We start from the raw sequence: 22,238 nt of genomic DNA on the forward strand, positions 1-22,238 counted from the left end.
GATGGGGCACTCCTAGGAATGTATATCGTTACATTGGTAACACTAAATTAGCAAAACCATGCTCTATTTCACTGTTTTCCTCAAATTGAGAAAATACTAAAACTGAAAAATGTGTGTTTTTTGCAAAGTATCAGGAAAAAGTAAATAAATAGGAATAGATGAATAAAGGCAATTATGGATGAACAATAAATGAAGAAAACACACCAGATTCGCTAGTGCTCAGTCTTGGAGTCTAGAGAGAATATTTCAAAGTGAAACCTGAACATTCCCACACCAAATGTCTCTTCTTATTAAGTCAGTGAATAAATGTATGATTAAACAGACTTCCTATCTCAACATTCCCAGAAATCAGTTATGTGTTAGAATCTAGTCTCTAATACAGACCAATTCAGTGACTGTTGGCTGAAAAGCTTCATGGAAATCCCACAAAGCTACTCTATATTTGTAACTGTTTCCTCTTTGTTACCTTTTCCTTTCCAATGAAAAGGTAACAGCAAGAATTTTTGAGGAGCCAGGCTGGCTCATTGCAGTAGTATGTAAGGAAAGAAATATCAAGCAAGTTGCCTGTTTTTAACTGGGTCTTTTAAAATCATATTGGAATGCAAATTACTTAAATCAGAGTTGAGATGATTTTACTTTTAGGTAAATGATCTGTTCAAGCCTAAAACTGTATTAGGCAAGTGTTGCATCGATATCACAAGTAGATCGTTAGCACATCAGTCATGCAGCCCTGGAATTTAATCTTAAAGAGCTTCCCAGAACTGCTTTATATCAAATTTTGGCATCGTTCCCACAGTTCGGCCAAACAGGTCAAAGTTTGCAGTCAGAGCCAACGTAGATAGTTTCATAACCCTTTCAGTAGAATTATAGATTCAACTAGTCTGTTCTAGATTACCGTAAAAAAAACAGCAACAGTTTTCATGAGGGGGGTGGTCCTGCTTACTTGAATAGCAAAAACTAAACTGTACAAAGTTCATTAAGCAAAACAAAACTTGAAATAAGGCAAGGAGGGCATTATTGGGAGAACTGAGTTTAATACTAAACTCTTGCCTAAATCATTAACATACACTAAACTGTTTATACTAGCAAAAGATCCATTTTAAGTGGGAGAAAATATTATATATATAATCTAATATTAGATATAGAGATGTATGGATATACAATCTTAGCTATTTTCACTACTTAATTATCTGAAACATTTTGCACCTATTATCACCGAGACTATGAAGTGAAAACATTTATGAAAATTATTCATTCAAATATAGAAAATGCAATTAAAGAATTTTTAGTATGATACATAAAACACGCAATGACTATGTTTTGCACATAACTACACTTCTAATGTGTAGGTTGCAAGTACAATAAAACACATCTAAACTAGAGAAAAAAATGAGTATCCAAAATACTGCAAACTTCTGCAAAAAACTGCAAAAATTGATTGCTAGCAACCAATGAATTTTTCAAATACTTCATTAATTTAGCTCCTGCTTCTACATGTTCACAGTTTCTACCCAAGTAGGGTTTTTTGACACAGCATCCTTACTTTGAATATCAAAAAATTTCAGATATTCAGGAATGTCATATATTAATTTTTTAATTCTGATATCTAGGCTTTCATTTATTATGCCATCTATTAATAACGAAGCCTAAAAGTTGTTTTATTTTCATTTCTTACATGACTGAAGAGGAAATAATTTAATGGAAATCTTATTTGTAAGTTGTATTGCAATTTACAGCACAGCTTGTAAAGTATAATAAACTGTAGAGGGATGCTATAATAGCACATTTCCAATAGCATCAAAACAGAATACATTAATAAAATGTAAATAATATATCATTGTTCTGACATAGTCAAGAGCAGAATATGCAGAACGTAACTTAAAAAACTAGCCATGAAAGTTGGATAACCAAATTTTGTAAGCATAAAGGACAAAATTGTACATTTGGGAGCAACTGGGAATGCAGAATACCTTTTCTCCTCTAAGTATGGGAAAGACTGAATATGTCAGACTAGGACATTACTGGATTCCCCTTTAAAGACTATATTTTACTTTTAAATGCAGAAAAATATCAATACAACATATGCAGGAACTTCACAAATTTTAGTATTTCCATTAAAAAGGCCAATCAAAGATTAAAAATTGGTAACAATCAACCTTCAACCTCAGAAGACATGATGCTTTAACTCTCGAGTGCATTTTCAGTTAATATAAAGACCTATAAAGTTGTCTGCATATTTAAGTTAAACTATTGAAATAAATTATGAGTCACCAGAAACAGATTTTTCTTGATTTGGCCTTCAGGTAATCATTAGTAGTTGAAGGACAAAAAAAAAAAAAAAAAAAAAAAAAAAAAAAAAAAAAAAAATCAAGAGGCAAGTATCACAAGAGGATAAATTCATGATATCACCATGGATAATTTCAAAGAATAGTATCTAGGTAAAACCTAGTGAAGAAAGAGAAGAGAGAGTGAACAGAGTAAATTTTTTACTAGAGCAAGTTTAACAACAGCAGTAGAAAAAAAACATAAAAAATTATTTCAAAAGAAAATTAAAGGAAGAAGAGAATGAAAGCAAATATAAGTGGTCAGGTCCTAGGAATTTCCTTTTTTGGTTTTTGAGAGTTATGAACTTAAATGCTGCACAGACACAGATTGTCTACTGATATGTACAGACTGGCAGAATTTAAGAATTTCAAACTGTGAGTCTAGTTTGAAATTCAGATTTTGTGACAGTAACTCAAATCAGAACTCCTCACTTACATAGGCTCTGTTCAAAATGATACAAGTTCTACACACATGCTCTCCTGAATTTTCAGTCATCCATAACCTCCTTGTTTAAGTCAAATCCAAACTCAACAAAACACATACCCATCAGCTATACAGTCAGATAGGACAGAGAGAATACAAGTCTACTCAGCTGTGAGAAAATTCAAGGCAACAAGAAGTTTTATTGAGGGGAGGAGTAAATGTAGGATTGACGGTAAACGCTTGAACTAGAGAGAAAACAAATAAATGAAATTGTCACACAGAGTTAAAAATGCATGAATACAAAAGATTTCAACCTTTTGAACTGCATGCATGGGTCGCCACCAAAGCAATTGCTAGAATAAAGCAGTGTGTTTTTTTGCTAAAATATGAAGAACTATGTGTACTTTTAGTATAATCAAGATTAAGAACTGTCAATACTCAGGTTTTATTAAGAATGGTCAGTAAAAGTGTCAGAGTAAACAAATAAAACAAACTTACAAAACAAAAATAACACACAAAATATTTTGTCTGCATTGTACTGAAGAAATGAACCTTTTTAATGCAGAGCTACAGAACTTCCCAAGGGTTGTCAGTATTTACACTTCAGGCATGTCTTCATGCATATTTTACACTAAACAACAGGGAGAAGAAAAAGTAATAAACACTACTTGAATTGCTGCATGAATCTCAAAACATCCTCTTCATTGTAATCAATATGTAATCAATATACCAGAGGAATAAAAGTAATAAATAATATTTTTATTAAGGTAAAGTACGAATCTTAAAAAAGTCATTATATTTCAGATTCACCTAATAAAATCTACCTAATTTTAAAATGACCTTGAATTTCCCCCACTCTACAAAAGGTATTATTTTCCATTTATCTGAGATCAAATATTACACTTAAATAACACAGCACAAAAGCTATTTTTGGCATAAGGAAATCTGTTGCTTGCCCTTTCAAAATCTGCATGTTTGTGAGCTCAAACCAATGCTACTTGGTTTCCAGGTCTATGACAGCGATACATTTCTAATGTTCAGAGTTATAAATCATAAGACAGACAAAAACTTGGCAGGAATATGGCTTCCCCTCCCCCCCAGCTTCTGTCAAACATCACTGGCAAAGACTCAAAGGCAGTCCAGAACTTCCCAGAAATTACATTTCTGGATCATAAGAATAGCTATAATAGCTTAGTATTTATGAGAGAGTAAATGAGCTTACTATTCTACTGAAAAAAAAAATATGTATTTTAAAAAATCTAGTATTACTGCTTAGTAAAATCTACTAACATATAAACAACAAACAAAAGCAGAAAATCCTTTTAAAGGGTCTCAAAATACTTTCGATAACACTTCAAAAATACACCCTCTGTCAAATAAGCATTCTTATCCTGGAATACTGCAACATTAATATTTCAATTTCTCTTTCTTTAGTCTAGTTTTGATATGTTACACTTGAATGTGGTATATATTCCAACATGCATTTTCTTTAGAACAAGATTTTCATTTGAATTTGTCATTTTTGTCATTTAAATAATTGTATTAAATTGCATATCCGTATAAAAATTCATACAATGCATCTCAGCTAGTTTTTAAGTTTTGTTTAAACAGAAAGTTACATAAGATGAACCAACAGAAGTCAGTAACTCACGTGTCACATACGTGCTCACTGAGATGCAGTAAGTTCTATCATAAAGCAAATACATAGTAGGAGATATATTTTAACAGTTTGTTGTACTGACCATCCACAGCTCTGCTAGGCATGTAGCTATACAGGCAAATACTAAACACAATAAACAAACAAACAAACAAATAAATAAGCTCCTCCTTTCTAAGACCTGATATACCTGAAAGCCTCCACTAAAACGCTTCTGCACCCACTGGCATTCTTTTTTTAACCAGCAGAAAGCCTATTAGAAGAAATGAACCTTAACACCTCTCTCCAGTGGAAGACTGAATATGTAACAGTGACTATCCAGGACATGCAGTACACCTTGTCCAACGAGAGTATTTGAGGTGGGCTACATGTACAGCACCTTCCTGAATTGAGCTTTTGACAAGACATTGGATTTGCACTGTTAGGTTGGAGAAGCATTGCAGACTTCATAGCTACGTAGCCTTCAGGGAAGATGTCCCAACTGCAACAGGAGCGTACCGGCTCCAAAACTGGCAGCTGCCTTTTCCAGTTACTTCCACATCTGACAGGGCTTTGAGACTGTGTAATTTCATACCCAAAAAGTGAAGGAAGGAACCAAGCAGAAAGCAGAACAGAATCTGTTGTCTAAGATGTATTTTCACATGACAGTAGACACTTGTATTTTTAAAGTAAATATAGGATTGCAGTGTATTCACGGGACAGGTGAGGGGGAACAGAGTGACAGAGAGAATCAATGTCAATATAACAAGGAAGCTATCAGAAATATGCATAAARAACTCAGAGGATGGATAGTTTTGTAGTTCTGACAAAGATTTCCTGTATGATGTGGTGGAAATCACACTGGTACAGTGTACCTTACCTATGAAACAGGAATAATGACTTCAGCAGTACTGCAAGGATAAATACAATAATAATTCAAAAAGTCAGATTCTATAATTGAGGACCTTGGAGAGATATTTTAATGTCTTATAAGAAAATTAAGTAATACATAGCTTAAAGCTTATYATTGCATATTTAAGTATTTAAATATCTTTCCAGATAAATTTGACTGGTTACACTGAATAGTAAAGTTTATGAACTGAAKATCTAATACATACAATTTACATACAACTAACGGATAAGAATTTCAGTGGCTTTCTATATTCAGAGCAGAAAAGTTAAAAAAAGAAGAGATTAGACTGAGTCACAGCTCAGGCAATTTAACTGAAGCCTGTGCTTGGGARGTCTCTATTTTTTGATCAAACAACAGAAAGCAGAATTAGCTACAGCAGAATTTTATAAACTACGTTTGAACGGTTAGTTTGTGRCACCACAGAAGTAAGATTCAACTCACTACAATCCTAAGAAGGAGAGGAGGAGAAAGAGGCGAGAACCTCTTCGAAGAAAGAACCACAGCCAACAGGCTCAACAACAGGAAAGCAGCGGAAGGCAACGGGAGGAACCGCTGTCTCCTTTCATCGGCTCTTCCCTGTTCCATGCATCTTCCTGCCCTTCACAGAAGGCCTGCTCTAATTCGTCAAAGAGCAAATCTCTAAACACTTCCACTTTTCAGAGGTGTGCACTGATGAAAGAAAAACCACAGACAAACCACATGTAGAAACTTTGCAAAGCTTACTCCACAAATTCTAACATTATAGAGGTTCTTATACCACAGATTAAAATATACCTTAAGGATCTTATTTAGTAGCAAGTGTGTGTTAATGCTGAGAGTATAAGTCACTTATTAGTCTTTCTGAAATGTAACTATCAATTGAATGTGAAGCGTACAAAGACAGTCACCGTAAAATAAAGTAAATTAATAGTTTGATTACTGCATTATCAGACATGTCGACTAGTTCTGATAGGCAGAATTTTTTTTGGTCTTAAATATATTTTAAAATATTTTATGCTTTTAAGACTCAAAATTCAATCTAGAGCTTTACTTACTATTTAAATAATCCATCTAGTTAAGGCTCTATCCCCAACAATTCTAAGCAAAGAAATGAAACAACCCTTTTGTATTATAACCTTCTAAACATACCAAAAACTACACAAAATTGCAGTGTCAGTGTTTTCCTTATTTTCATGCCAAATTTAAGCAATACTCTTCTGTGCCACAACATCAAATTATTGTTAAYAAACTGTTGCAGGGTTCAAGATAGATGCTTACTTAAACAGTATCAATTAAACATTACTACTTAATTAACACACTGCTACACATAAAGCAAGCTACTGCCTCTACCTCGATTGCCCTGAAGGGCAACCACACAGTAAAAGACGAGATAGTATCTGAGACTTCTTAAATAAGTTTTCAGTTTCGGGTTTTAGTTTTACTCTTCTTGATAAGAAATATTTGACTTGTGTGGACTTGCAGATTTTTTAGAAAAACGATTTAGAAATGTAATTTCTTGTGAAAATCTGACAGCACAATGGACCTTTCTAGAGTTCTGCTGCTACCTGTGCACAGCTGGGAGGTACCCATGGAGCCAATGAGGTACCCAGGATGTATTATTGCAGTATATTATAATGATGGAGCTGATAATTCTATGCCACAATCTGGAATGATTTCCATCTGTTCCACATAACTTTGTTCCACCGTTCTACAGAAAATATGAGAATTTTCTAGATGGACAGAAAGAATGGCCAATTTCACAGACTATTGCTTTCACATATATTCCATTCTTGTTTGGAAATATCATATATTATTTTTTTTTAAAGAAAATGTTAGGCATTTGAAGGGCTGTATGTAACTAACTACAATTTCCTCTTGACAGACAACAGTTATGGAAGCATACCTAACCTTCACTGCAGCTGAAGGGCCACTAGAAAGCTACACTCAGTATCTTAGCAGGAGACAAAACAAAATTTTTGGTCAGTAACCACAGTAAGAATTTAAGACCAAGAGGGACCTCTTGGTAACTATATCACTATAATAAATATCAAGCTGTATCTTAAGAACAATTAAGTCTCTTCCCTCCTCATTTCTTTAAGATTCTATTAAGGCTTCTCTTGTAACAAAGAATCTCCTAATTGCCAGTCCAAATTTTATCACATCCAGCTTATTCCCATGTCTTCCTGTGACAACACTGCCCGTTAACTTAAATGGCTCTTTTCCCTTCTGAAYGCTATCCTACCCTGATATGTTCATAGACAGCAATCCTATCCCCTAGCCTTTACTTTGGCAAGTTAAACACATTCGTAAGCCCCAACTTGATTTTACAAACTGAATGCTATCTCTTTGTCTTAGATCTTCTGAAGATCATCTTCTAAATCTATGTGCTTCTAAACAGACCTTGATAAACTTACAGAACTTTGCAAACATTCCCACTAGGGACCATCCAACACTGTTTCCAACAGCACTTGAAGAAACTTCACCAAAAAACATTAGAAGGAAGAAACAAAAGAAAACTAGTCCAACTTCACGAGCACTCAACCCCTTCAGTGTACTTAACAATCCTATGAAAAAAGTTTAAACAAGTTATAAAAATGCTTTTCATCAATATTTATTAACTATAACTACTGAAATGGAAAACATTCTTAACATTTTAGCAGGCAGTTTGAACACAGTTATTGTCTGACTCTCAGATTTCAGAAAACAATTACATAATAGGAAATAGTATTTTAACATGAGCAATTGTAATAGAGGTTGACATGGCTCTGGGCCAGAGCACTATGCAACTCAACTCCAGAGGGCCAGATCCATATAAAGGAACACATGACATTTGGATTCCTACATCCAAAATACTGTTTGAAATCTCTTAATCTAAATAACATATGTATTTCAGTTTCCCAAATTTCACCTTAAGCCCCACCACACATAGCCAGAGCTCCCTCCAGACGGGAAAGAATGGCTTGGTACTCACTTCATCCCAGACCCTAAGCAGGATCCAGAAACAAGGTATTCTCCTGACTGTCCTCTGCATGGCATAAATCCAAGTGTTTCTGACAGCTGGTAGCCACTGATTATTACGTATGTCCAGAGAATTTGGCATAGCCCACTTTTAACAGTATCAGGATATTCCAATCCCAAGTTTCACTCTCTCCTCTGCTACAGGTGATTATCATCCCTCTCTCTCCTTCACTGCACTGTAAATGAGTCATAAAGCTAGGGGTACAGGTAATAACTATTCTTTTTGTTGAGAGTTTTTAATTCCCAGCTGGGGCACCGACTGCAGAGTGACAAGACCAGCCCCAGCTCCAGACTCTGCTGAAAGAGCCATTCAGCTATTTTATAGAAAGCCTGCTTCATGTGAAATGCACAAACTAGGCCAGAAAACTCAGTTTTGAAAGGACTTTAGATTAATCACGCTAATTAAGAGAAAACAGAAGTAATTTAAAATGGCATTGAATTCATCTTGAGAGTTCATTTCTTACACTGTAGGAGGCATTCTTTACAGATAAGGATATAACATCTATACGGTGGACACCATAATGAAGAATTAGCATTCACTGATTTCGGCCTCCATGTAGAGAAGAAAAAAGGAATCAACTGTAGAGTTAAAGTTTCACGGCAGCTTCATTTATAACAAATGTAGTAATGTACATACATTTGTTTGTGAACACCTGCATGTTATTATACTTATTTTTACAGCTACATTCAATAGACTGTTTAGGATCTTACCAAGAAAAATTTATTTTGGTTCCTTTGGTTTAAAATTTCAGTTAAAAAATTGTCCCATGCCTGTATCAAGTATATCCAGATTCTTATTAGAGCAAGCACAAATCAACTCATATTCTAATGGTGCCATCTGTCATATTTTTTTTTGTAATCTTCTGCCAATACAGCGGAAGACCAAATGAAATAAAATTTGAACATGAGGTTTTACTTATCCTGCCACAAGAAATAATGTTCAAGGTGGCAAAGACAGATCTGTTTGATAATTATGTATTTTCTGCTAAATTGTTCCATATGCTTAGAATATTTGGGATTTAGCCAGGAAGAAAAACAAAAGTACTTCTGGTAGTTGACCAGTTCCTCCCCAAAAAGACTCTGAAACAGTCTATCGACAATTTCATTTTATTGCCTCCATCTGCTTTATCACATTTTTAAACTATTATCAGTGACTATTATGCATAGATTCCTTTTACAAATGTGATTAATGAAAAAGCATTTTCATATATAATAATCCAGTATAAGAAGATAGTTATTTATAGTCTCTGTTTAATCAGCTACTAGGAACTCAGTTTTAATCTCATATTTATAATTTGAGATATTCCCTTGTGTTCTAAAAATTAATCCATCAAATTAAAGGCTCATTTTGATAAAGCACAATGACAAACTAGGATTAGTTTTGATCTGTTAGTAAGGGAAATACTTAGATGACAGAATACAAGACAACACTGAGTAAGGATCAGGAATTCAGACAGTGAATGTAAATAATAGAAACGCTACTCTCTGCACTCCAGGCCTTTGTTCAGTAAGATTTCAAACTCATCAAGACTGTTTTAATTAGTGTTTGCAAAATACATCATATTGCTATTATGAAATATTTTGTAGAAATTAGTGCCTGTTGATTCTGAGCCCAGTAAATATCGCAGCCGCACATTATCACCTTGATTTTACAGTACTAATAAAACAGCGACATGAGAATTTTCTGAAAAAGTTGTAGCTACTTTCATTAGTGACTCTCATATCACCATAGCTGTAACACTACTTCCAAATAAAAATTAAAGAATAAATTTTATCCTTGCAGTTAATACATCAAGTAAACTTATAAAATGTTCTCCTTTTTTCCAGTAACAACGACAATTTTCAGAGTTTGGTAACATTCATGTCTAAATAAATTTGGGACATAATTTAACGATTTGCTGCAATGCCATGTTTACGTCCAACTCTAAGGGTTTTTGGCTTGCTTTTTAACATACAAATTCTTTTCACATGTTCCAATTGTCCATACGACATTGTCTTTCTTAAAATAGAAATAACTTGTATCTCAAAGGAATAGATTTTATAATTCCAATTTTCATTGCTATTGTAGAATACTATACTACAGAGCAAGAATAAGTCTCAGAAATACACTTGGAATTACAGCCTAATAAAATTCTGAAAGCGATGACAGTTAAGCCTCATCTATCTGCACTGCAAAATCAGTATAGAAGGTCAAATTACCGTCACTCWTGGACCAAACACAAGTACTAAGAAGGAAACAAATGCAGTGGCCCAAAGRACTAAAGGGTTTGATTTATGAGGATAGATAGCTCTTCAACACCCCCCTCCCCAGCTGCCTTTCCCATCTTGCTCCTGGAAGTTACTAGCCTTTCAGCTGGGGTAGCTTTAGCTGGGTACATATATGCCTTTAAGCTGCGATAGTTTATAGCACAAGGTGCTCATGTAGAACAAAAAAGTAGCACTTACTGAATATTCCGCATAGTAAAAAGCTGCAACTCAGACATCTACAGCCACCTATGTTCAGCTATTTCTGCAAAGTCCAACTGCCAAAGCAAGCTAGAACACTAAATAAAGCTGCGTAGAACATAGTTAGCAAYGTCAGTTGTAACCCCTCAATTTTGCAAGCCTCTTCTGTGTACGTTAAATGACATTGCAAATGTCTTGGTCAAATACTAAATAWCCCTGAATTCAACATTAAATTTATCAGAGAGTGGAAGTGACTACTACTACTGCTACTTCGTTTTCCCTATAAATGTTAACATTCCTTGAACAACTCTGTTCTTTGCCTTCTGGGATGCACACGTTTTTCAATTAAAAAAAAAAAGCTATAAAAAAGCTATGCAGCTATGCAAGCCGTCTGCCAGAAGAAGTAGTAATGTTTGTTACTTTACCAATAATAGACAAATGAAAATGAATCTGTATTGACCTTAGTTTTGTGGTATAAATGTGTATAAACTACGTATTCAGTTGAAAAGAATTTATTTCATCCTGACAAAAAGCGTGACTTCTGACTGCTCCCTCAGGTACGTTGTTCAAGAGCATATGCGAAAAGAAATTTGAAAAGCATATTTCTGATGATGGCTTAACTAACGTGCATAGAGGAATGTGGTGATCTGTACAAAGCTAGAACAACCAAAACAACAGGTGAGATGCACACAAAGCATATCCAGAACCTCTGAGAGGGAACTGATCTTGTTCAGTCGCACAAAAGAAAGACACTAAATTATCAGACATTCTTTCTTCAGGAAAGCTTTGGTTTCTAATGCAGATAAAATATATATATATATATATATATATAAATTGCTATGAACTCTCCTAGCCTACTTTTACCTTTAGCAACAAAAAGCATCAAATACGTTTTTCTACTATTTGCATATGTAAGGCTGCGAAAACTGCCGATATCTGCCTCTCTCCTAAAACATAACACTATTTAGCTGGCATAAATTAAGGGTGAATTATAATAAATCAAAGAGTTCAATAACGTATTTCTTAAGAATCAAAAAAGAACTATGAGTGTTTAGTCTAGTAAGTACTGTAGTAATTTACAGCTTTATGCTTTTATGTACCAAATGGCATTTCCATCCTTAGATCCTAGTGCCAGAAAGTCTACTATTCCATTCCCAACATTTAGGAGTAATAGGCCAAGTATGTATATATAAATATATAGCTGCCAGATTTGTAGAACAAATTCAAGTGACAAAGTATTTTATGTCCAACCTGTTCCTGCAAGCAATTTCACCCTGCAAGCAATGTAGCAAAAGCTTCTCCTATAAACAATTCATTCTGCTTATAAAACAAAAACTCGAGTATAGGGACTGCATCTGATTACAATTATTGTTGTTACAGGGCAAAAACTACAAAAACAAACAGCTTTAAAAAATTATTTTTATTATTTATATGTCAGTTCCATTTATTTTTGCGTGTAATTTTACTCTATAGAACCTTTTAGTGGGGTGACACTTCATCTTTAAATTCAATTTATTAAAAAAATACTCAACCCAGTATCACATTTTTGAGAGGAGATACCACTATTTACTGTCAGAGAAGTATATGGAAAAAGTGTAATACTGTAGCAATTTTATATTGAAATTTTTTGCACCTGTTGACCTTGCAAGATTCAAGATTCATTTCTGAATTACTGGAAATTATGAAAGTATAGTTTAAGTGTAAAACTTATGACTATTATTCATATCTCGAGAGGAAAGAGGTCAGTTTGTGGCCTTAATATACACYTAAATATAGGAAAAATTCCATAATAAGGAATTTAATTTGCTGGGTTGATTTCTGATAGAAAGGACCACTTAATGAAAAGTCATTACAGTCTTCAGTGCTTTGGTTACTATGATGATTACAATGATGAAATAAGAAATAAAAAGCCATTAAACTATAGAACAATAGGCTCCCTAGATATATTACAGATGCTGCCAAACGGTCTACACCCTTGGTTAAGCATTAAGCTTCTAATTAATGGAGATGTAATCCTCCTGTATCAAGGTAATGCGGAAAGGTGATGGTAATGCTGAAAGCGATAATTTTGATTGCTTGTCTTCCCAGAGAAACATCTACATATCTACAGCTTTGAAGTACACCTTCAAACATGTACTGGCATAATTTGCATTTTAAGTCTCTCAAATTCAGCATTTTAATTCTTGAGGATTCACAACAATACACCCTACTAGCTTCTTCCATTAAAAAAGAATAGAAATGAGAGAATCTGGTCATGACATGCAAAGTCAGTAGACACCTCTATACAAAGTAGAAGGAAATCATGCCATGAGAAGATCATGAAACCCTAGAAGCAGCATATAAGAATTACAAAGCTGCAGAGACACTGCTCTTAGGAGACCTTATGAGGTGAGCAAGGAGACTAATCACGGTGCTCTCTCGCTCTCTCTCTTTCTCTATTTTTTAATATTTCTTACACTAAGAAAACCCCTAAGTAGAGGCCTGGCTCTATGCAACTGCTTAGACCACCAATTTTCTTCTTAGGTTTTCTTAAAGAAAGTTTTACATGGTTGGATAGGTACTACTGACTTGCAGCTAAAATAAGACCAAACTGTAAGAAAGGAATTCTACCAAATAAGTCTTTGATTATTAAACACAATTGTGGCTAATTTCCAAAAACAAATTATGTTAGAAAACTGTGAAATATAGCTAAGTATTCTCCCTGCTATAGTTGAAATCCCAAGCAGGTCATGAAGTACAGTAGTAATATGCATAGCTGTGCAAAAATATAGAGCTTAAGACAATTCCTCCAAAATTCTCATGAACCTTCCATTTAGTTTAATATGGTTTTAATTAAAGCTTATTTCAACATAGCTGTGAGTATGAAGTTGGCTAATGCAAGCAAAGATTCTTCAGAATACTCAAAAGATACCTCAAGTATGAAAATATTTATATACAATGTAAATTCCCATGTTTTATTTTCATCCTGAAAGGAATGTGACCCACGTTAAGAAAGATAGCAACTGTAGGCTTGGGTGCCTTTGCAAAATTAGAAGGAAGACACAGATATTTTCCCAAATGGCTTCACACAGATAAGATCCCATAAAGTTTCAAGTAGCGTAGGATTCTGCACAGCACTGGAAAATTATGCAAAGACCATTTCCACTGAGACAGGTTTAAAGCAAAATGTTTTCTGAACAATTAGAAGAACTAACTACATTTATTTTGAAACTATCTAACAATGTACCCTTTGAATCTGCTCCTTTCCACCTGGTATAGATTTCCCTCCCTTCTCATTTTCATTTACAATCCTCAGTCAGGTGAGTGCTTTCTGAGAAAATACAAAGTAATAAATCCCCTTTTGCATAAATGCTCATTAGGAGGTAAGAGGCAAAATTCAGCATGGTTATATTCCTTCCTAGGACACTAAGGAGCTTAAACAGGGAAACTAAGGTAAAAGGCTAAAAATGAGGGAAGTTCTTAGCTGTGTATCCCCCAGCCAGTCCCAATGTTTAGCCATACAGTTGCCAACAGTCAGCAGTATCAGATCTTTCAGAGAAGGCACAAAACCTCTGACATCAGATAACCTATCCCCACTTTTACACCTCAGAGAGATCTCTCTCAATTAAAAGACAGAGTAAAATATATCTATAGAATATAATAGCCCTCCTAAAAACCTGTTTACGTACGTAGCTGTAACTGAGACCCACTTGAGCCATGCTGTTCCAGAGAGTTGTATTTTACAGTATGAGCCACTCCTCAGCACTGCTACTTGAACTGGTAATTGGTAATAGAAGGCATGGAGTAGAAAAACAGCTGTGTTACCTCATACTATACAAGTTCTTTGTTGGGACTCCTCTGTTTCAAAGAATTCAGAGGAATTCCAGTCTTTTAGAAAAACTACAAGATTCCTTCAACACTGTTGCATAAATAACAGGTAGTGCCTCAAGTAATACCATTTTTAAACACTTGCCTGCTCAAGTACTTCCTCTTCTGTCATTAGTATCTGCTAATACTTTCTTCTCTTTAAATTAAAAAAGGCAGGTATAAAGCTCACGACACTTTTGTGATAATGTTAGTAATGCAAATTTTCCCTTAAAATTGGTTTTCCTATATAGCTTGTAATAGTTATTACAGTATTCCACCATTCCAACTTTTTCCAGACTTCCTTACTGCTTAATATAATACATTCTTCTTTACTAGTCTATGTTTTTAAACTTCCCATTTGTATACACTGTTATCATAACTTTCTCTCTTTTAGCAGGTATTTGTCTTATTTCATTCTAAATGCAAGCATCCTAACGATATTGTAAAAAATGTCCTCCGTTTTCATCCAGTCTTGGCTCTAGTTCAGTTGTTCACAGACTGTATATTAATGGAAAAACATCTGCTAAAGAGGTCAATAATAAAACAATTGATCCTCTTCCTGCATTCATCACTTCTTGAAACTGCCTCAACTTTTAATTCTGAACATGCCCTAAATTACACTTTATGAGCAGACAGATCAGTTCCATTTGATGGAGGGTCATCTAGCTGCACATACAGGCTTCCTCTCCCCAAAGTTTTTCTTTTTTCTTTAAAATCAAAGCTTTTTCTTGTATTCAGAATATATCCTTTACTTGGCCTCTGCAGTGAAATGAGTGAGGTTTTTTTCTCCCTAAAGCTTGAGTACTTCCACTGCTGTGAGTGCTTTCAATTAAGCAAGCAGAAGCTGAGTGTCTGAGAAGGAAACCACTTTGCTTAACATAGTTCTCAGAAGTCCAGACAGTTAGCCACAATCTTTTAACAGTTTCTAGATTAGTGTTTCCTTCTATATCACCAATACAAAACATTAAAACAACAACAGAAAGGCCATAACATAATGTAATGAAAYTGCCTAACAACCTTTTCTTCTGAAAAAGTTTAAGAAAAGCAAATATCTAATTTTCTTGAGTTCTGAAGTCAGTTAAATATTGAAGTGCTGCTTTTAAAACACTTTCAATAAATGAAATTGGAAAATGAGTTCCGTTAAAACTTTCATAATTGAGTTCAAGTATACAATTCTCATAAGATCAGAGGTTTATCTTCAAAAAAATCAAGTGATACCACATACCAGACAAGCCATAAGCTTGAAAAGGCATTATAGTGATAAAGCCACTAAAAATGAACACCAGCATGAACATCAACAGTTTAATGCCTAAGCTCCTCTTGTCTGCTTTGTCTCTCCACTCCCACATATATACAAACTCTTGGCCAAATCCCACTCCTGACATCACAGCTGTTAGTCTCTATAAAATTGACCACTACCAAAGAGTAAAGTCGTATTGACAACTACAGAAAAATTATGACCAAAAGTAATGATTTGTTTTCCCCTCCATCACATTTTTAGAACTGCATTTTCAATATCTTGCATAATATTCTACTCCTCCACTTAAAGTACAGAAATGAGACATAAATTGAGAGTTTATCAAGTCAGTCTTCTTTATTTTACACGGCAAATGATGTTAATCAACCCTGCTGGCTTATACAGAAATGCCCACTGTGCCTTTAAAGCAAAAGGCTTTACAAAACACAAGTTGCAGAGTAATTGATTTATTTTCCATAGAAAAATCACACCATATAAGAGTCAATGTTTCTTTTAGAAGCACTAACAGTAACTGTGATATTTGTAAACACAGTTGAAGTTAGGACATCTTACTCTTCCAGGTTTTAAAACAATGTAGCAACTCTAATGGTACTTTGGCCCTGATACTCACACAGGAGAGCTGAAGCACATTCTTATGCTMCTCTCCCCCTTTTCTTTTTTTTTTTTAAATAAAGGGTAAGTGTGGAATGTTTATGCAGTTGTCTCCCATAAAAGGGAGACATATCTTCATTTGCCAAAGTGGTATTTAACACACTGCTATGTTTTCTTAAGGAGATGGAAAAAACAATACCTGACCTGCGTGGGTTTTTTCTTAAGTGGTTCTGACTGAGTGATGCTAAGCTTAGTTCACAGTGTGCTAATTAGTCACTCCAGAAACACCACACTAAGTCAACTTGTGCCTACCTCCAAAAATAAGAGTTCAAAATTGCCTTTGGAAGACTTAGTCTTAGGTCATACAAATGCTTGCACTATCTAAAGCAGATGTTCGCAGACTGTAGTATGCAAGCTACTTCCAAGTTATCTTATGCATGGTAGGCCTCTGTAGCCACAGCTCACAAGCTGCAAAATCAGAAGCTGCTGCAATCATTACCCAGGAAAAACATCCCATTAAAGCTGACAAGCACGTGTGTGCTTCCGGCGCAGAGCACTTCCATGCAGGGCACATACCTGGGGCTCCAGTTTGGGAGAACAGAGGGGCACAGGAACGTGAGACCAAAAAGATTTATAAGGGAGTTGAAAGGCAAGAAGCAGTAAGAAGGTAACTACGTTAGGATACCACAAAAACATAGGAGCAGAAATAAATTATTACAGTTGTTCAAGGAAGTCATCGGTACCTATATGCTCTCTGGCAATTTCTGAACTTCCAATATAACATTAGTAAATCTTTTCAATTAAAAGTAGAGCAAATGACAGCTAGGAGCAGTGGTGTACGTGTACAGAAATAACCCTGAAGGATGACTATACACAAAATTTCTATTAACCAGTAGAACAGTAATTAGTGTGCAGCACTTCTATTTATTTTTTAAACACATACAGAATGAACTTAGCTTTTTATTTTATCTTTTTGCATTTACTTTAAAACAGAAAATTAAATCTCAGAAATCATGCAGTTCCTCAAATTCATCAACTCTCACTTGAGCTTTGAAGCTTAACAACCACATACCAAACTGTATACTGCTTGTGGTTTTCAAGATTTAAAGGCAATGAAATCTTGTTCCATAACTGTCACAGTCACCTGCTGAATCACCCAAACCACTTCCCGGTACACCCACATTTCTTCTGAGGTATTCAGCATTTAATCGTCTGGGTACATCTTCCTCAGTTCAGATGTCTCAGATCAGACAGACGAAGAGAGGAAGAGGAGKAGGGAAGTAAGGAGAGCTGAAGAGACTTGCTAACTTATTTGGGGTGAGGAAAAGAGTCACAGAAAAGGAGACGATTCACCCCTTTAGGGAGTGAAATTGATCGTAAGTTGAGCCTAGATTCAGTCACCCGCCTACTATGTTTTATGTATTGCATATCTAGTTTTAAAAATGGGAAGTTTTTTTAGATCATTTATTTTTCCACACTTTAGAACCATGCAAAGTGTCTATATGCTAAAGCTATTCAGATTTTCTATTTAGTTTAAAAGTTATCCTCCATTTGTTATGTTTTTAATTTGGCACTTTCAAGTAGAAAATGGCAGTTAATACCACAGATATTTTAAAGTTAAATGGCTAGTTCTGAAACAAACCGTTAAATTCTTGGAAATTTATAGACACATCATCCTCCCTAGCCCCCGCTAAGAAATTCACCCCCCCCCCCAAAAAAAAGACACACCATTCGCCCCCATCTTCCCCCAAAATTCAAAACCTCCCAAAAAGACATATCACCCCTTCCCCCCAAATAACCCCAAACCTCCCAAAAGTCTTCCAGAAATAACYGTTCTCAGTTTTGTATATCAACAGTCACTTTTATTACAAGGTCTAGGAACTTAAAGATGGATTTCAGTTAAACATTAAGCACCAGGTCCAAGTTTGAGAGAAGAATTCTGTACTGAAACCATCTGAAGCTTTTAAAAAAGGCAATAAAATAACTGTGAACTGTAAAGGGAATTTGAAAAATCACCTTTTWTTCCCCCTCTATTGAATATGGAAACAATGCCTTAACTTTGGCTTCACTCAGTTGATGGCTCAATGGAAACATGATAGGCCTTTTGGCTGGTGAATTTCTGTATGCTTTCAGCTGAAGAAAGAAAAGTGTCTATTGCATTTCATGTCATAGAATGAAACAGGACAGTTTAATTACTGTACCAGAAATGTGTGTTTTCCCACAATAGCATTAAAAAAATGGTGTGGGAAAGGGTTTGGAAGGTTTATACAACACCATTCAAATCCAACCCTTGTTTTATAAGGATATGAACAATTAAGGAATTTCTAGGAGATATCTCTTACAGATTGAGGGAGGAAAAAAATCAATATATTCCAGGAAAAAAAAAAAAAAAGTTGCTTTTCTATGCAAACTCAGAACTTTTCAGCAGTAAAGGCCAGACTGAACAAGTTAACAAAAGAGTTTTCTGAATCTTTGATAAAGCAGTACATGGGAATCAAGTGGACTTTTGGAGATCTGCTTCCCTCCTGCCTGAGATCATCTTCTTTCCACTTGGGATAGGGGACTCATTTCCATCTTATGTGTTAAGACCCACTGACCCTCTTAAAGCTATGTACATATTTCCAATCTGTAATATGTCCTCTCTTGTCCTTTACAGAGATCTCTAGTCACTCCCTACACTTCATAAACACTCTTTAGGTTCAGTCTCTAGTCTATCAGAGGGAGGGAGAAGTAGACAGGACTGCTCAGGAGATCCAGAAGAATGCTCTGCAGAACAGTCTGCCTGTTTCCAGTACTGCCAGAGGCAGCAAACACACCCACAGCTCTTGCTGGAAGGTGTTACAACAGTAGCCACTAACCAACATACCACTTCATCTGCTACCAGAGAAGCAGAGGACTAAATAGCAAATATGAATGGGCTGATGCAGCAAGAAAAGCTAATTCTCAACTCCTACAATTAAAATGGGTTTGCACCGGATTGAGTCAGTTATCTCAGGAATGTAATGGTTGAGGTTAGAAAGGGACTTTTGGAGGTCATCTGGTATTACCCCTGCTCAAGGCAGGGCCAAGCTAGATTATCTGTTTCCTAATATCCAGTTGGAACTTCCCATGTTGTAACTTGTGCCACTGCTTCTTGTCCTACTGCTGCTCACTTCTGAAAGGAATGAGTCTTCTCTGTATGCTCCTGTTTAGTARTTAAAAAAAGCAACAAGATCTCCACTTGGCCCTCTCTTGTAAAGGCTGAACAAACCCAGATTTCTCAGCATTTTCTCATGTGGTCTTTCACTTTATTTCCCTAACCACACTGATGGCTCTCCACTGGACTTGCTTCACTTAATTTATCTTACACTTGAAAGCCCACAACTGGACACAGTGCTCTGATGTAGTCCCAAATACCAAGGGGGAAAAAATACTTCTTTGGACCTGCCGACTACACTCTTGCTAATACAGCCCAGGGAACATTGCTCACATATGCTTAAAAGCTGCTTTCTAGCTAGTCAGTCCTAAATGCATACCACTACATGGGGCAATTCCCATGATGCAGGGCTCTGCATTTGCCTTTGCTGAAATTCATCTAACTTCTCCAGTCTGCTAAGGTGTCTCTGAAAAGCAACCCTGCTCTCCAGCACATCAACCACTCCCCTGCAAGAAAAACCATACCCACTGCTCCCATTGTCCACAGAATCAGGCATCCATCACAGAAGGCAATCATGTTGGTTAGACATGACTTGCCCTTAGTTCAGATTGACTAGAACGGCATTTTCATAGGATAAAAGCTGAGGAAAAGCTTCTTCACTTGACTAAATCATTAGTCAATTCAAAAGAGTATATCCATATTACAAGAAATACTGTGGGATTCAGGGTAGCTGACCCTCCTAAACACAGAAGGTAATTGCAAGTGCTCCAGCAGATGGCCCACAGTCAGCTAATGGAGTTTGAAACTTCATGAGGTTAGCAAAGTAAAGGTGGACACTTCAGAAACACAGTTTGATGCATTGCTGAAAATTCTTCCAGGACTCAAACTCTCAAACTCCGCTGATGTTGAATATCCTACAGAAGGCCACAATCATTGCATTCTGCTTCCAAATTATGATGGGTTGCCCAAATAGGGGCATTTCTTTTTCTTCCCCATCAGTCAACATAGCTTAAATGACAAATAAGTTATCCAAGTAGCATACTGACCAGGAAACTGTATTTGCACTTTTATCCTTTTTAAAGATCAGCTACAAAACAAAGTTGCATATATTATGCTCTCCTTGTCCACAAAGTTTCCCATTAAATAGGTCAAGAAAGAATAATAACAGAAGCTTTAGTTATCAGTGTGCACTAGCATGATACCAGATGTATTTCAACATCTTAATGTGATCAAGCCCTTGGCCTCAGGTAGGATACTGCTTACAGCAGCATACAGAGCATGACGGTGTCAAAATAAAATTAAAAGCAACTGTGAGAAGAGTAAGAAAGATAGACTGGAATTGTTTGTTTAGATTCTTTTTTAAATCATTTGCTGATAAAAGTACACAGAATAACATAGTATAGCAAGTAGCAGACTGGGAGCTGCCATTATCTTTTCCTCCAAACACAAAAAATACTTAAATCAAGACGTGTGGCATATTCAAAATCATTAAAGATATCATCCTTCATTTTGTAACTCAAATGTAGACACCAAAAGGCAAAAAAATGAATTCACTAAGCTTGAATATTTCAGTTTGAAGAAAAGTAAAGAGTTTATACCTTCAGAGTACTTTGTGCTGGCCCACAGAAACGGGCATTGTTGCACTGAAGAAGGGATGATGGAGTCTCATGAGGGTAGTCAGCTTATTTGACCAGAAAAAAATATAGACTTGCTTCAGTAAATTCCTGCTTTATGCAATCATTTAAAATTTGTTTTGAGGGGCCAAGTATGTATATCTTTTAGTTTATTAGAAGTACATTATGATGCCACACAAAGTATGTAATACCAACCAATTAAGACACATGGGTTGAATTTCAAGAGCCTATTATTCAGTGGAGGGGAAAAAAAAAAAGTCTCTCTCTTTGCTCATTTAAAAACAGAGTTTAGCATGCATCACTGACAGTAACTAATTCCTATTTGCATGTCCCTTTTAATGTCCACAACCAGTAAACAGCAAAATTACATTACCTTAAAGCAGTTTCAGATAACACTGTTCTGGTTCTTACAGTCTACTTCATTTAAATTTCTGGAATAACTACTCTAAGTTTCATCATTAACTTAACGCTTTGTTAAAACATACAGCTTTGACAGTCTACCACTGCACTGAAATCCTGGACTCGCACAAGTTTTGCCCCAGGAAACAGTTGTCAATACATCATGTCAAACTCTAAAGAGCACTTTACTTTTTTGGATTCTCTTAAAAACAAGTTATAAATTAGCCCATAACACCATAAACAAGCTCTGCAAACTAGAATTAACTTCTAGTTATCTGGTTAGTGTTCCCAAATGATTCACAAAGCAATTACTCTTTAACCAGTACTGCTTTATCATGGCATTTACAAAGCAGAAACTGTTTTAACAGAGCTAAATTTTTTGTTTACATAGGAAAAATAAACCATGTTATAACTAGCTAGAACTGTAAACATCTAGAGAGCTCAATCATACAAGCAAGTCTTAATTCCTTATCAGAATACAGATAAAGTCAAACAGGAAAAGCTAGAGCATTTCTGATACCAACAAGCACACACAGGAGGAAAACCGCTGAGTCATAAAGGCACACACAGCTTCAAAAAAAAAGGGCCATTTCAGCATTTACAGAGTATTTGTACGCATTTTTACAAAGCATTCA

General features: G+C 35.5%; 1 protein-coding gene across 1 annotated transcript in view; it reads right to left on the reverse strand.

Moving 5' to 3' along the window:
• Positions 1-22,238, reverse strand: part of AHR (aryl hydrocarbon receptor) — a 59,974-nt gene that overhangs the window by 31,956 nt on the left and 5,780 nt on the right. The window lies entirely within an intron of this gene.

This window comes from Rhea americana, unplaced genomic scaffold (assembly GCF_003343005.1).
Source record: "Rhea americana isolate MKP2758 unplaced genomic scaffold, rheAme1 scaffold_112, whole genome shotgun sequence".
NCBI classification, from domain to species: Eukaryota; Metazoa; Chordata; class Aves; order Rheiformes; family Rheidae; genus Rhea; species Rhea americana.